Source organism: Oryzias latipes, chromosome 22 (genome assembly GCF_002234675.1).
Source record: "Oryzias latipes chromosome 22, ASM223467v1".
Taxonomy (NCBI): Eukaryota; Metazoa; Chordata; class Actinopteri; order Beloniformes; family Adrianichthyidae; genus Oryzias; species Oryzias latipes.
The window spans coordinates 21194319-21209695 of NC_019880.2; the positions used below are offsets into that span (position 1 = coordinate 21194319).

At 43.3% G+C, this 15377-nt stretch overlaps 2 protein-coding genes across 11 annotated transcripts in view; one reads left to right on the forward strand and one right to left on the reverse strand.

The window, feature by feature from the left end:
- LOC101163291 (BRF1, RNA polymerase III transcription initiation factor subunit) overlaps positions 1-3408 on the reverse strand; it is a 100412-nt gene extending 97004 nt beyond the window's left edge. For 2 of the 3 annotated variants that reach the window (XM_020713750.2, XM_011490671.3), the window contains exon 1: positions 3230-3403. The gene's annotated coding sequence lies outside the window, so the exon portion shown is untranslated. Of the gene's footprint in view, positions 1-3229 lie in introns of all 3 variants that reach the window. The other variant, XR_911008.3, reaches the window with a different exon arrangement.
- Positions 3409-9961: 6553 nt separating this feature from the next.
- Positions 9962-15377, forward strand: part of klc1 (kinesin light chain 1) — a 39982-nt gene continuing 34566 nt past the window's right edge. For 5 of the 8 annotated variants that reach the window (XR_002872588.1, XM_023951256.1, XM_023951259.1 and 2 more), the window contains exon 1: positions 13067-13518. The gene's annotated coding sequence lies outside the window, so the exon portion shown is untranslated. Of the gene's footprint in view, positions 10075-13066; positions 13519-15377 lie in introns of those variants that run through there. The other 3 variants (XM_023951257.1, XM_023951261.1, XM_023951262.1) reach the window with 3 other exon arrangements.

Below are 15377 nucleotides of genomic sequence, written 5' to 3' on the forward strand. Positions count from 1 at the left end.
TGTAATACACCTTAGCAAAAAGTAAAACATCCAAATATTTTTTATCAACATTGTACTAAAATGCTTTAACCCTTGTGCTATCTTAGATGACCCCACCTTTACATTGACGTGTTCTCCCTACCATGACAAAGGTGGATAAAGGTGGAAAGATTTCATGTAATCCATGGACACCATTGAAGTTCACAAATCATTGAAGAAAAAAGGTTCAGCGCACTGTCTAGTGGGTCTAGATCAGTGTTTTTCAACCAGTGTGCCGTGCCATTGAGATGGTCAGGTGTGCTGTGGGAATTGCCCTCATTAACTGATCTAAAACATTTTCCATCTCCAGGATATCAGCTCTGTGTTCATCCAAACATCCAAACTGATAAAACATTGAGAAGTTAGGAATATGAAAGATAGTAAAATACTTTTTGTTTTGTTTATTTGATTGTATTAAAGACATTTTGATAAGAATGACGGTACCGCGATTTAGCTGCAACTAAAGCAGTTTTCTGAAAAGTCCCGCCACTTTAACTGTCTCCGCCAATCATTCTTGGAGTTTTAATCACGTCATCAGTCTAACCCATCAGAAGTGGTTAAAGTCTTCACTTCCTTGTTCTGATTCTGCTCATTGAGTCTCTCTGTTCTAACAAAAATACCAGCTAAAGCTCGTCTTTAGCAGTGCAGCTTTCCATAGAATCCGGTCTCAGACCGTGGAACAAGTGAACAAAACAATGAAGCTCAGAGACGCTTGTCTTACTGTGTTCGGCGGATTTTTGCACTTCATCTCCCATGATGCATTGGGTTAAAGTGACAGCGTCTCGGCGCACAATGAGTCTCTCCTCTTAACGTCTTGAAACAACAACAAACACAAATCAGTTTTTAAATCTTCTAACTTAACTTGTATTACATCTTTTAGAAAAAAAGCTGCAACTTCCATCTTTTTCTGCAACAATTATCACAAAAACGCATGTGAGATTGCAGAGGGGCTGTAGATCAATACAGACTATGAGTTTCTACTTTTTTTTTAATTTTTGGATGCTGGTGAGCCGCGGGATTTTTGTCAAGGTTAAAGTGTGCCGTGGCTCAAAAAAGGTTGAAAAACACTAATCTAGATGACCCAACTCCCAACGTTGAAGTGCCTAGGATAGCACAAGGGTTAAATTCATCCGTAAGATTAGGAAGCACTTAAGTTCATATTTCCCAATTACATTTTATATTCTCTAATTATAAAAAGGATCTTGGTTTCAAAAAAGGAATTAAACGCAAGAGTATGTTACTGTGATTGCCTTTTTAAAGAACAAAATGGAAAAAAAATTAAAAGAGTCTGTTATTTTAACGAAAATAAATTGGCAGCAGTGGTTGCCAGAATAAAAATGTAGAAAATACGGTAAAAATGTAAACAACTTTACAGAACATTGTATAAATTCAACATCATAATCTCGTAAATACAACAACACATCCAAGAATGTGAAACATCAGGTTGCTGTAATTAAGGGATTATTTTATGTGAAACAAATGTTTTTTGCTGCTATTTTTACCTATATTGATCAAATTAACCTTAAAATTCAGTATTTTCTATCAAATACGACTGTTAGAATTACATTATAGCCCAGCAAATGTACAAAATTTATTTGTAGGTTTTATCAGAAAAGAATTTAAAATGACAGTTTATTTACGTAAATTAAAACATTAAAGTATGTAATATTTACGGTGTGACTGTAAAGTTGTTTACATAATCAATGTATTTTTTACACGTTTATTCTGGCAACCATGGCTGCCACAACTTACAACAGATTTTTTTTACAGTGTACTGTTGGCATGGCACAGGACTGATGGTACCGCCTTTTTCCAGATGCCCCAAACAATCAGAAAGAAGCTTCATGGGAGAATAGGACTTTGCCCAATTCCTCATAAGTCTCAGAAGTCTATGGGCCAGACTTTTCGCAGAAGATCAATCTGTCCCTGAAGTTTGTTTTTTAGAGAAAAGTAGCTTCTTTGTTGCCTTTCTTGCCACCAGGCCATCTACCAAAAGCTTCACTGTGATGCAGATGCACTCACACCTGCCTGCTGCCGTTCCTGAGCAGTCCTGCACTGGTGGACCTCCGATCCTGCAGCTGAATCCTCTTTAGACTTTCCTGGTCGCCCGGAAGCATCTTAACAAGAACTGAACCTCTTTCCTTGAAGTTCTTGATGATCCTATCAATTGTTGATTTAGGGACAATCTTAGTTGCTACAATATCATCGCCTGTGAAGCCATTTTGATGCAACGCCAGAAAGAAAGAAACAACGCGTTTCTTTCTTTGAATTTTGGAAATCCCCATATTCCTGCAGATTTAAAGGTATTGATAACCCTGTGGTGGACAGAGGGTCCATGTGTCGAAGGTCACTTCACACATGGACACATGGGCGGGCAAGGCAGATATTGAACCTGCCTTCAGAGGTCGACCGGCGTACCGCTGCACCATGGCAGCCCATCTTGCATAAAAAAAGCTGTTTGAATCGTTCATGGTGTGGATTATGGGACACATACTGATTTTAAAGTCTGGTTTATTGTAATGATGGTAACTAGATAAACTTAAAACAGTACTCATGATGTGTGAAGCTAGAAACAACTAACTTCCAGTAAAACAAACAACAAATGTTCATGGATAGAGAAATGACTTCAGAAATCAGCTGAACTTAAAAAATCCGTACGTTCTTACTATGAAAAATAAAATGTGCTCATCTGTTTTTGGATTTAGGGATGAAGGCTGAAAACAAAGCGTCAAAGGGTTTCCATGACTGAAAAACATAAGTAGTGACTGTTGGAATTTTACATGGTTGGAAATGATCAATAAGAACTGATGAGCGAATGTTACTTCTGCATGCAGAAGATGAATGGAAGGTTTTGAGAATGAATAACTGTAAACAGATAAATGTACAATATAAGGTGCTGTAAAAAGTAGATGGGAAAATTCAAGACTTTTTTCCGTTCTACCCACTCTTTTCGAGCACATTAAGTTAACTCTTATGTTTATTTTCATGTTGTTTCTCCTTTACATGTGGGTTTCTGTGTAAAAACTGAGAACCGCGTGGATCCTGAGCCGGCGGGAAGTTTTCCTGTGACCGCTTTCTGGGCCGTCGTGAGCGGAGCAGCCTCCTCTAACGTGGCACCGACTCTAATCCCGCAGCGGAACCGCTGAATGCTGGGAAAACGTCCCGCTGACAGGAGATGTCGAAGCCGCCGCGCAGGCGCCGTGAGTCCTACCTTCAGCAGGAGCGTGTCCACGTCTGTGGAGAGTTTTTTTCCCGCAGGAGCCGCCGTGGACGCGTCCGAACCCACTCTGCCGAGTCAGCGTGAAACTCCAGCTGCTGTCCCCACGCTGAAACACCGGCGAAACAGCAGCACGTGCGGGGAGACCTGGACCAGACCAATGCCGGGTCAGCTGGAGGGGGGTGTCTCCGTGGTGGTTCATTCCAAAGACAGGCAAACTTTCATCAGAATCTCTGAGAGCGCTTTGGGTTCTGTAGAATATAATATTTACTGAATTCACATCAGAAACACATATTTAGTGAAAGGTAGGAGATTAAAATTCTAATATTATTGTCTCCTGCAAAGAAAGAAAAGCTGTCAGTAACCAGCATCCCAACTCTATCTGAAAATCATTTTATCTCATTCTCCAAATAAATGGTACAAAAATTAAATTCAATAATCGATGAAAACATAAAATGTCACTTCTGCATAGATGCAATGCAGAATAAAATGTCAATGTTTTTGAACAAAACTGTAAATAGAAACTATGAAGGTAAAAATGTGTCTGAGCTTGTGGATTTGATGTGAGAACTTGTAAAACAGAATGTGAAAACTTGTGCACCGAAAATCTCCATCTGTGTGTAAAAATCTTCTGCTGTAAAATTTGACAGACAAAATCACAACTGACAAATTCCCATTAGCATGTATTCATTTAGAGTTACTACCTCAAATCTGTGATTACAACTGCTACAGTGTGCTCCAATCTCCTGAAACTTGTGTCAAAACTACAGAGCCCGTGTCCTGACATAAAAAAGAAGAAAATCTGGTTCCCACTAATTAATATCTTGTTCCCACAAATTAATATTCCGTTCCAACGAAATACTATTTCGTTCCCTCGAAATAATTAATTTGTGCGAATAAAATATTCTTCTTATTGCTGTCAGTTGTGATTTTGTTTTTTTAGACTATACAGCAGAAGAATTTTACACACAGATGGAGATTTTTGGTGCACAAGTTTTCACATTCTGTTTTACAAGTTCTCACATCAAATCTACAAGCTCGTCCATTTAGACATATTTTTACCTTCAAATAGGAGCCAACACAGCAAACTTACGTTTGGTTCTGGGAACCATTGACACAAACTGGTCAGTGGAGCGAAAGGACTTCAGGGGGGAATATTTGAAAAGCAGGCCAGAGAGGTAAGAAGGGGTACTTTCAAGTACCTGCAAGGGGTTTTAAAGTAAGGACCTGAATTTGAATAAAACCAAGTATTGCACTAAAAGCCAGTTCAAATAGACCAAGATGGGTGTTATGTGGTCAAACCTCTTTGCCCCACAAATAAATCTGGCTGCTGCATTTTGGACCAACTGCAGCCTGAATAATGAAGCCTTGGGTAACCCAGCACATGAAGAGCTGCAATCATTCAGTCTGGACAACACAAAGGCATGGGCCACACTCAAGGTTTGAAAACCAGAAGCAAACTAGATTTCAAAACCATAAATAGCAACAAATGAAACAAAGTGTCTGACCGTCCAGAAGCTCCCTCACTCTGCAGTTCTTCTGTAAAATGCTTTCAACATCATCCATGAGACGTGGGAAGAAATGTGTCTCGACATCTGAAAATGACAAAAACGTTGTCATCATTTTGTACAGATCTTCACGCTCAGCACTGATGCAGCTTCTGGAGCCGCCTGGACGCGGCCTCACCTCTCTCCACGGGGTCATAAAAGTAACCCTCCCTCCTCAGTGAGGCCAAGACTGAAGGCACGAGGTCAGCCAGCTGCTGCTGGGTTAGCGCACGAGCTGCAATCTTCTCTGCCACCTCCTTCTCCTCCTCCAACGCCCTCCTCTGCTCTGCCATTCTGCGCTCCTGAGATCAGATCAGTCTGATCACTTTGATTAGAACGTACCTTTACCTCATTTGTCATCTGCTGGCCTGAAGTGACATTATTCTTTGATGAACTTCTGTTTCAAAGCTGTGAAAATGTTGCAGCTTTCCTCTCGTTGCATCTCCTTAAAGACTGTGTCTCACTGTTGAATCTGCGCATTGGTTGGTTGCAGTACATGCGTGAGTCTCTCACAGGGCGGTGTCACGCACCAAGCGGAAGGCAGGTCTGTTCATAGATGTATCACGGAGGAACGTTCCCACATGAAAACCACGGAACAAGTACAAATAACCATGCAAGGAACACGTAAATCCGCTTCATTGAATTTCTTTATTTTGACATTCAGAGTACTGAACAGAGATCACATCACATCAGCACCATGGTCAGCGCCCGGCGCAGGTCCTTCCAAAGGTTTGACCATTATGACCAGTTTTCATCCATGGACGATGTGCAAATTGTAAGTAGCAGCAGTGTAACACGGCCTGAACCTTCCAGGTAACTTTCTGAATGAGAACCAAAAGAAGAAAACGTCTCCGTTTTTGTGAGGCACACTGGTAAAACAAAGGTTGGACAGAGTGCAGTGGTCTACCTGTTTGAACATATAGGTGTTTCCTGCCCTGTAGAGATGGGATTTATGGCTCTTTGGATCATTTCATATTTATTCACTTTAAAGAAGCCAGTCTGGACTTTATTCCTTAATAAAGTAATGACCTCCCTGATCTGAACCCAAGTGGTGTTTTGTTGTTGGACTTCTGTGCTTATCAAAGTTTGCCCATAATGAACACCATGTTTGAACACAATGGCAGAGCCTTCAGCTGATCACTACCTGGTGGTCAGTTGGAAATGCTGGCAGGAAAGGAGACCAGAAAGACTTTGCAGATCCAAATGTAATGTGATGGTTTGCTGGAAACATCTGACTGAGCCCTCCATCAGGGAGGTCTTCAACTTCAATTCGGGGAGAGCTTCAAACTGGTACAGATGGAGGCTGGAGACATTGAGTCAGAGTGAACCATGTTTTCTACTTTTATTGTCTATGGTCTTTAGGTCTCTGGTGCCTGTCTCAGTGGCAATCCTCGAACCCAGTGGTGGACACTGGAAGAAAGGGATGCCGTCAAGCAGAAGAAAGAGTCTTACTAAACCTGCCTGGCTTGTGTGACAGTGGATAACCTGCTCTCTGTACTGGAGGATCGTTACCCTTCCACTCATATATTGTTCTCAAAAAGTAGTTACGTGTGGTGTTCATCCATTTAGCAGACGACAGAAAACCCAGGGAACAAGCAGGACTGGCAGATCGCAGCTGCGTATTCGCTGTGATTCCAGACTCTGGCAGAACGCACAGACTGGAGGCCTCTGTACTCATCCTCCCATCCGTTCACACACCCCACTGTGGCTGTGTCATCCGAGTACTTCTGGAGGTGACATAATAATAATAACAATAATAATTGATACTTTATTTATCACACAATGGGGAAATTCTTCTCCACATTTTGACCCATCCCCTGAGGAAGCGGTGGGCTGCAGACTAGCCGCACTCGGGGGGGGGGGGGGGGGGGGGGCACAGCTGGCTGGGGAGAGTGGGGATCGATCCACCAACCCTTCGGTTGTTGGACGACCTGCTCTACCGCTGCAGCTAAACTGCCGCCCATAACTCAGAGTAGTACTGGAAGTCAACCGTGTAGGTGGTGAATAGGAAGAGAAACAGCACAGTTACTTGAGGAGCTCCAGTGTTGCTCGTCAGGGTGTCAGACACACAGCTCTGCAGTCTGTGAAGGTGAACAGAGGTTCCATCATATTTTTGATGCCCTTTTGATGCATTTAACGGATTCTTTGTATTCATACATACTGTATTGCATGGCAGAAATGTGCTTGTTTCCTGCCTGCAGTAACAGATACAGGACTTTCTGTGACTTTTGGTCTCTGTTTTCGTGTTTTTGGAGCCGCGACACCTGAAATGCAGACTAGACAAAAACACAGTCTGATGACATATTTTGCATGTTAACATTTTGCCTTGCTGGAAAATTTAAAAAAAGCCTTTCTGACTTGAAGATGGAGAGAGAGTGGACAAACAGCTTTACATAACGGGTCATGTTTTTTCACCTCTCCCCTTTTGCAAAAGGTAAGAAATGTCATGCCGGCTCTTCAGTGAATTTTTATTCCCCAAACTGCACATTTAATTTTTGGACGTCCTGAACCATACGAATCTGCGAAGGACAGATGAGATGGCAACAAGTCTCACAAACTGTGGTTGACCTGTCAGGTAGTCCTCAATTCACGTGACGTGGGGAGCATCCACCTGAATGTTCTCATAGTGGGCCCTCAGTCAGTGCTGTTGTCCTGTAATCACTAGGTGCTGCAAGATCTGGTGCTGGAATCCTCTGAAAGTGAAGGCCCAGGTTGAATACTGTAGGTGCTGTACTCCACACAGTTGGCTGGAACAGTTCTTAAGTACTCGCAGGCAGATGCTGTCAGGTCCAGTGGCCTTTCCTTTGGTAGCTCTCTCCTCATCTGGCTGGATGTACTAAATAATCCAGACTGGGAGGTGGGGGACCTTGTGGAGTCAGTGTTTGAAGTAAGCAGGGAGGATGGGGGACAATAAATGCAGAGTTGTTAGGAACCCTGAGATATGTGAAGAAGAATGGTGGTCACTCAAAGGAGGAGTGGGGAGATAGCTGGGGAGTCAAACCTGTTGAAGAACTGGTTTAACTCATTGCTGTAAATGGCGTATACTTATATAGCGCTTTTCTACCTTCCTCGAAGGCCCAAAGCGCTTTACAGTCTCAGTCTCATTCACACACTGATGGCGGCTCCAAGGTGGGGTTCAATGTCTTGCCCAAGGACACTTCAACACATGGGCGGGCAAGGAGGGAATCAAACGTGCAATCTTGTGATACCACTGCACCACGGCCACCCAACTCATTAGCTCGGTCCACATTATCTTCAACTGTACATCTTGCCTTCCTCTAAAATCCAGTGGTTGCTCTCATGGTCTCTGGTCTGGTTCCCCTTAAAGGAATAACATTTTCTTTGTTTTAATATTAAGGGGGTGCAAAATATTCACTAAGTTGTGTTCTGGCCCCATTGTCATGGCAAGCTAGGCAAGACAGACCCAGATGCTGGAACCCGGAAGGAAAACACAGGTGAGTTGAATGTTAAGTAATGGATTTTTAATTAATTCAGAATGACTTGGGATCTTGATGTGGCTGGAGACTGGAGCGAAGCAGATGAAGTAGTTTGAGGTAGTTATGGCTTGAGTTGGCTCGTGGCGTGGCTGGAGGTCGGTGTGAGCTCGAGGCGAGACTGGACTGGAGGCTCTTGATGTTCCGAGAGGTTCTGTGGTAACGGGTAATTCAGTGACTCAGGTGTCCACTCGTGGTCAGAATGTCCTGAAGGCGAGGCAATACAAGAGTTAGACATGAACAAGAACACTTGGACAAAACTAGACGTGAGACCAGGTAATACACCATCAGGGGCAACGAACTGGTGATGAATGCTGGTTCTGGATCTCCTTATGAAGGTCTGGTCTGTGATGAAGTGAGGGGACATAGCTGAGATGAATCAGGAGCCAAGCAGAGAGGGGAGGGGGAGGAGAGCTGACAGAGGCACCATGACACCCATATGGCCTTTGCAGATTTGGATGGTTCAGTACATCAAAAATGTAATGTGCAGTCGGGAAGTGAAAAAATTCACACAAAAAGTTTGCGTGAAATTTCAAACCTTTTGCAAAAGAGGAGAGATTCGATTTGAAGGCTCCGTCGATCTCCGCTCTCTCTCTGCCCCAAAGCAGAAAGGCTTTACAAAATATGTCTTTAGACTGTGTCTGTAAGTGCAAGATATTCTCATGCCAGTCAAGGATGCAAGTCTAGATTGCATTCCACAGGTCTCTCTATTCCATAAACAACTCAGCACAGACATAAAACAGAGACCAGGAATCACAGACAGGCCTGCTGCTGACCTCAGCACATCGTATCTGGTAATGCACGCAGGTTTCACTCTTAATTTGAAGCAAGCAAGAATATTTCACAACACATAGTTCATGAATATATTTGAAATCAAATAAATGCATAATCAAAGAGCATAAAAATATTTTGGAACCCCTGTTGTCCTCCATAGTTGTTAGGGTGTGGAGATGAAACATTTAATCTTGCTCAACAGAGAAGTTGCAAAACGCACCAGAAAAACTGGATGTGCGCTCTGTTCCAATTTCCTTTTTCCAGGCACATGCAGATCTGCTGTGTGACTAGGAATAGTGATGACCACTGCACTGCACTGATAGAGGAGCAGGAACCCAGAATGGGAGGCAGTCTCAGCCAGGAATGAGAGAGAGTCAGCTCAGTCTTATTTTATAGGTCGCCAGGTACTCATTAGCAACACCAGGATGGGAGGGACTACACCTGTGCCCCAATTAGCTCATACTGCCACAAGAAGTTTACTGGAAGATTATACCTGCTATACCTAAAGGAGGAATAGACAAATAGACCAGTCAAGCAGGTTAAGGTTTAAGCATTACCACACAACAACTTTGGGTTATCTGTCCCTAACCTGGGGACTGGGAAGCTAGTTGTGTGACCAGTTGCATGACCTGGTGTTCCTTTGTGTATTGGGTAACCAGGGAACACCCTGTTCTGTATATAAACCCCTGTGTTTGGGAACATGGTGAGTTTGCTGCACTGATGCCGTCACCACCCAAAGCAACATTGATGCAACATTGATCCTGTCCTTCATTAAAGGGATAAGTTTTGACCTGTTTTTGTTTGCTCCTTTCCTCATCAACAAACTCGGGGAAATGTCCAGGAGAACACCTCAACACCCTCTTCTCCAGCTTCCTCCTGTAGGCGTCCTTACACTCCTTCAGGATATTCGGTTGACCTCAAAGAGATTCTGGCTACAGGTGGGTAGCTGTTGATATCGACCGGGGACATTGTCAGGCGGTGGAAGGAATACTTTGAGGATCTCCTCAGTCTTGCTGACGCACAGGTATGACAACAAATGACCAAAATGTTATTAATTGGAATACCAACTGGCATTAAGGCCAGTGCTGTGATATAGAACATTTGCCCTTTGTGAGGGGGAATTTCTTTTTTAAGTGTGATATATCCTTGTTCTGTACATCGGAGCTGAAAGTCTAAACCCCCCCCATGGAATAAAGGAGGAATCACTTGATCAGGATGTACCTTCATGCTGGAATTTAACCCTTGATATAATCAAACGGATCTGGCAAACCACCCGTGCTGATCAGTGAAAGCTGATTCACTGTGGTGCCCCTGATTGGGTGTGCTGAAAGGTGAACATTGTAACAAATAGATTTTGTTTTACAAAAATGTAATGATATCAGTTCAGAGCTTTGCTTTGGGTATGAAAGTTATGAGAGAACACTGCATTTGTGTGTTTGTGTGTGCGTGTGTGTGGGGGGGGGGGGTCTAAAAGGACATTAATCCAATGGCCCTTAAGTGCAAATCACATGAAAAAACCACTTGACACAAAACCTTTTAAAGATCACAACGCCAATAAAAAAGCAAAAGTAATTTACAGAAGTCAAAACAAAATGTTAAAAAACAAAACACAATAAGGAACTGGAAAGGGTAGGCTCTGTTGGACATTGCTGATTGGAGGATGGTGTTTTTCCATCATTTCATCAAAAAAAATTTGGCATGAAGCTATACTATATATCTAATCAGCGATGTCCCGTGGTGTCTACCTTTCCTTGATGCAGCAGTATATGACCAAGAGCCTTTGTTTGTCAGTTTCCAGTGCTTCAGGTATGGGTATCTGGCTGCATCTTTTAGGCACTTGCTTTTTCACTGCACCTCTCTGGGCCTGTGTCAGTCGACTCGCTTCTCTCCGAGCTGCCTTGATTTTAGCCACCAATTGTTGTTTTCTGCCATGGTTGCTCTTATAGCCAAGCATCTCAAGGATCACTGCTGCAGAAGTGTAAACCTGTTCAGTGGTTTCTGGGATTTTTGTGGTAGCAATTGCCCTCATTTATAATATACATATAGGAGACTTACTTAACCATTATAGCTCATGTCAGGGTTGTTTGCTGTTCATTCTAGACGTTATTTTATCTTTCGGGTCAGTTGCCTCATTGCTAGGAGTAGTGGTATGTCTTGGGGCTGTGTTACCAATTTCTGAATAAGAGTTTGATACAGCCTCCTCTCTGACCTGTTGTTCTGGCTCTCCATTTGTGTTTTATTGGTGTTTTATTGGTGTTTTAAACACATCCTACATCTTAATGATACATGTGCTGACAACACAAACACACCAGAATTATTCATGGACATTAAATGTATTAGCCTATGGAGGTCTGGATGCGTAGTCACACTCAAAATCAAACTGGAGAAACTCACTACAGGCTGATCCAGCTGGGATTCAATGAGGCAGTTGTGGGCGTGGCCTCCACATGCTCCTGTGACCTCCTAGCAACGCCTTGGTATGCTTCTGATGTGGCAGCGGATGGTCTTCTGGGGGATCTCCTCCCACACATGGACTAAAGCATCTACCAACTCCTGGACAGTCTAGTGTTGCTGGATGGACTGAGACATGATGTCCCAGATGTGCTCAGCTGGATTCAGGTCTGGGGACCAGACGGGCCAGTCTGTGACATCAATACCTTTGTCTAGCTAGCAGAAACTGCTGACACACTCCAGCCACATGTGGTCCAGCATTGTCTGGATTAGGAGGAACCAAGGACCAATCACACCAGCATCTGGTCTCACAGGAGTCTGAGAATCTCATTTTGGTACCTAATGGCAGTCGGGCTACCTCCGGTGAGCACATGTAGAGCTGTGCAGCTCTCCATAGAAATGTCATCCCATTACTATTATTATTGTTAAAAACATAGTAATTTGGTATGTTACAGATTTTAAAATACAAATAATAATACAGTATTTACCATCATGTTGCCTAACACCTTCTTTTTCTTGCCTGCAACATTAATTAACCACAAACTTAACTCTTTTGGATATTAAAAAATTGCAAATAAAAAAGAAACAAACCATTTAAAAGTGCAGAATCTCAAAAATTCCTAATATATGACTCTAAATAAAAGATTTAACCTGAAACACTGGAGACAATCCAGTCGACAGGCTTGAAAAATATTAACGGCAATCAGAAGTTTGTCGCAGACAGTTATCGTGGACAGTCACAAGGGAAACCTTAGAACTACATTGCACAATTGCTATAGGGACGCGATATGACTGATATGATGGCCGTTCGCTAAGAAGCACAAACTTGGCCAAAGGTGGGTAGTTATCAGATCATTTCTTCTTACCATCAGAGGGAGCACTCATCTGCTGGTTCCTCTTTTCTTGTGAGTGCGGTGCACCTCAAAAATTTATTCTGGGCTCTGACTCCATTTCTGAATGTCATTGCCTTATCAGAAAACAGCGGTGACTCTGTCCAGCTATTGCAACAGTGCCTTTGAGATGAACTGGAGAGGTAGACCTTAAGGAAAAACAAAAGTTCTTGTTTTTGCTCAGTAAACTTTCTCGTGGGGATGTTAGCGCTGTTGACTCAGTAACTGTGTACTGCAAAGGTCAAAAGACACCTTGGAGTCAGGAAGGGGGGGACTTTTTTATTGGACAAACGAATTACACTACTCATCATCAAGAGCACTTCTCATCATTTGAGACTGATGGGTAGAAATAAGGACTTTAAAATCAATCAGTCTTTTTATCATTTGTGTCATTAAATATTGAATCTTCCTTTATATTGTGAGAAGAATAATTAAGTGTTGCTGCAGAATGCAGAGATCATGTGTCCCATTACTCCAGACTCGCCCCTCTCCACAAACTTCCTGTTTACTTTAGGATCTAGTTTAAGAATTTAGTCTACTTCTCTTTGACAAGTACTATTTTAGACTACTATTTTTGTTGTTGTTTGTGCCGTCGTCATTTTCTGATTTGAACGCCAGAAATCTGAGCGCTCGCGCCGCAGCTTCCCCTTTAATCTGGTCGGAATGACGTCACTGCTGCCGGCGAGAGAAGCGGGGGCGCCGGGGAACGCCATTTTCACGCTCTGCCCAGTCAGTCAGCGGCTCACACAGCTGTCACTTCCGCAGGTCCTCCGTCTGGCTCACTGTCGCCGGTACCGAGTGGGTTTCATGGAGCTGCTGCGGCAATGGAGGCGGCGGTGAAGCGGCCTCTCCCGCGCGGCTCAGATTAAAAAGGCTTGGTTCCGGTTCTGACACGCTGTTGCTAGGTGGCTAGAATGTGTAGCTACAACAACACAACGAGAACCTGATGCGGTGAAGTCCGGGTTCAGTCCTCAGAAAGACCCAACAATCTCAGGCGGCGCGAAGACTCACTGATTCACCGGCGACGGAAACGAGTAGTTGACCAAAACGACACACCACGAAAATCCCGGGATACTAGCAGGAACCTTACAGTCGAGCTTCAGCGGCAACGAATGTCCCAGAGAACGGTAAGGGCTCGGTGTATTTCTTGGTTTGAATGCGATTGCCTTCCTAAAATGATCCTTTTCTAAGTATTGTGGCACAGTAGCTCATTATGAGATGGGTTTAAAATGTTCGTTCTGGAGCGACGGACTGCCTTGTTTACGGCGATGTCAGGAATTAGACGCCATAAGCACGTTAGATTAGCTAGCTGTCATTCCTGCTCGCAGGCAGCTCCGTGGTTTGACAGGAATGTGAGCTGGAGCTGCCGGTTCTGCGGGTTTATCAACCTGCTGACAGGAAGCGGAGGGACGTAGAGAGCTACCGTGGCCTGGCAGCCGGGCTCTTTTGGCCCCGACAGTGTGTGGTTGTGACCCGGGTTTGTCACGTGACAGTGCTCCTCTCATTGCCATTCAGAGGGCTGAGGCGCGCGGTCAAAGCCGCCCGTCTGTGTGGAGCACGCGGCCTCTGGCACACAGTGCATCCCAGTGTGGTCCTCTCTCAGCTGGAAGGGCGGGGAGTCTGGGAGCTGCAGGAATATCAACGTCCATGCTAAAGAGCCGGATAACGCAGGATGCGGCGTCCCGGGCGGCTGTGCTGGCATTCGGGTTGCATTTACTCCATGACAGCCTGGATCAAAGCCTTTCAGAAACACTCCCTTGCTGTGAGGCGCTGCCCTGCCCCACCTTCATCCTGACACTTTGAATCTTCATCAACGTATAAGGGCTCAATTTCACGTTTTTATGTCTAGAACAATTGCTGGGTTTTAAAAAACTGCCCTCACTGAACTTGCAGTTTAATCTAAAGTGGAATGTTTTTTATCATGAATGTTTTTGAATTATTGTATTCTGAATGAACAGCAAAGCTATTTTTTGCACACAAGAGGAAGAACAAGAAGTGGACTTCAGTCAGTTGATGCATTTGATAAATCGATTTATAATTTTCTAAACAAAGATTGATTTAATTTCTATGTTTTGTTTTCCAAACCCAGACCTATAAGTGCTAGATATTTCACGGTTTGATGCAGGTCTGTCTGTTTTACATCCTGAAAAAAATTGTTTTTTTAGAACTTCTACAGGTAAACTGAGCATATTTTTCGGATTTGAAACCACAGCAGATTCCTGTCTTTTAGTTAAAAAGAAGATAATTGTGTGTAACTTAAAAAAGATTTAAGGGAGATGAGTCCAAACATGACTTGAGACCCTGAGTGGCCTCTGAAACCATTTAAGGTTAAATAGGACAGCATATTAAAAGGACTAGAAAGCAAAAGGTATAAAGGAGATAAGATTTAAAAATGAAGTGAAACTAGTTCCAGTAGATTGTTTGTAATTCTTTTGTGCGTTCTCTCCTGGGTGAAAGTACCATCAGGTGTAAGCTTCAAAAAAGAAGCTTTTAACGTTTTCTTCTACTTTTGTGGATGCACATTTTTTTTCTGCTGAACTACAAAACTGTTGTTTGGAAAACGTATTACCTCCCTATTTTCCAACAACCCACAGAGCTTTGAATGAGTGCTCAGCATTTATGGAATGAATGAAACCAGTTCAACTTCCAGCAAGACGTCTGTTCTGATATATGAAGTATTATCTGTTAATGAGCCATGTCTTTAACTGTGTCTTTAATGAATTATAAGTGTTTTGATTTCTAACAGTTATGGGGGTGAAGCTCCACTCATTGGCAGCTCTAACAGAAAAGCAGTCTGACCAAAAACATGATCATGTTCCAGTCCTTCAGTGCATTTATCACATCTCGTGGTCATGGCTGCTGTCCTTCCTCCTGCGGTCTTTTCAAAAGTCTCCAGGTGATTTTTGTATTCAGTCTTCTTCAACTGGACCTCCTGGGGCAGTTCAGGGCATGTCTGCTGACTTTAAAGCATCTCTAATGGGGGCAG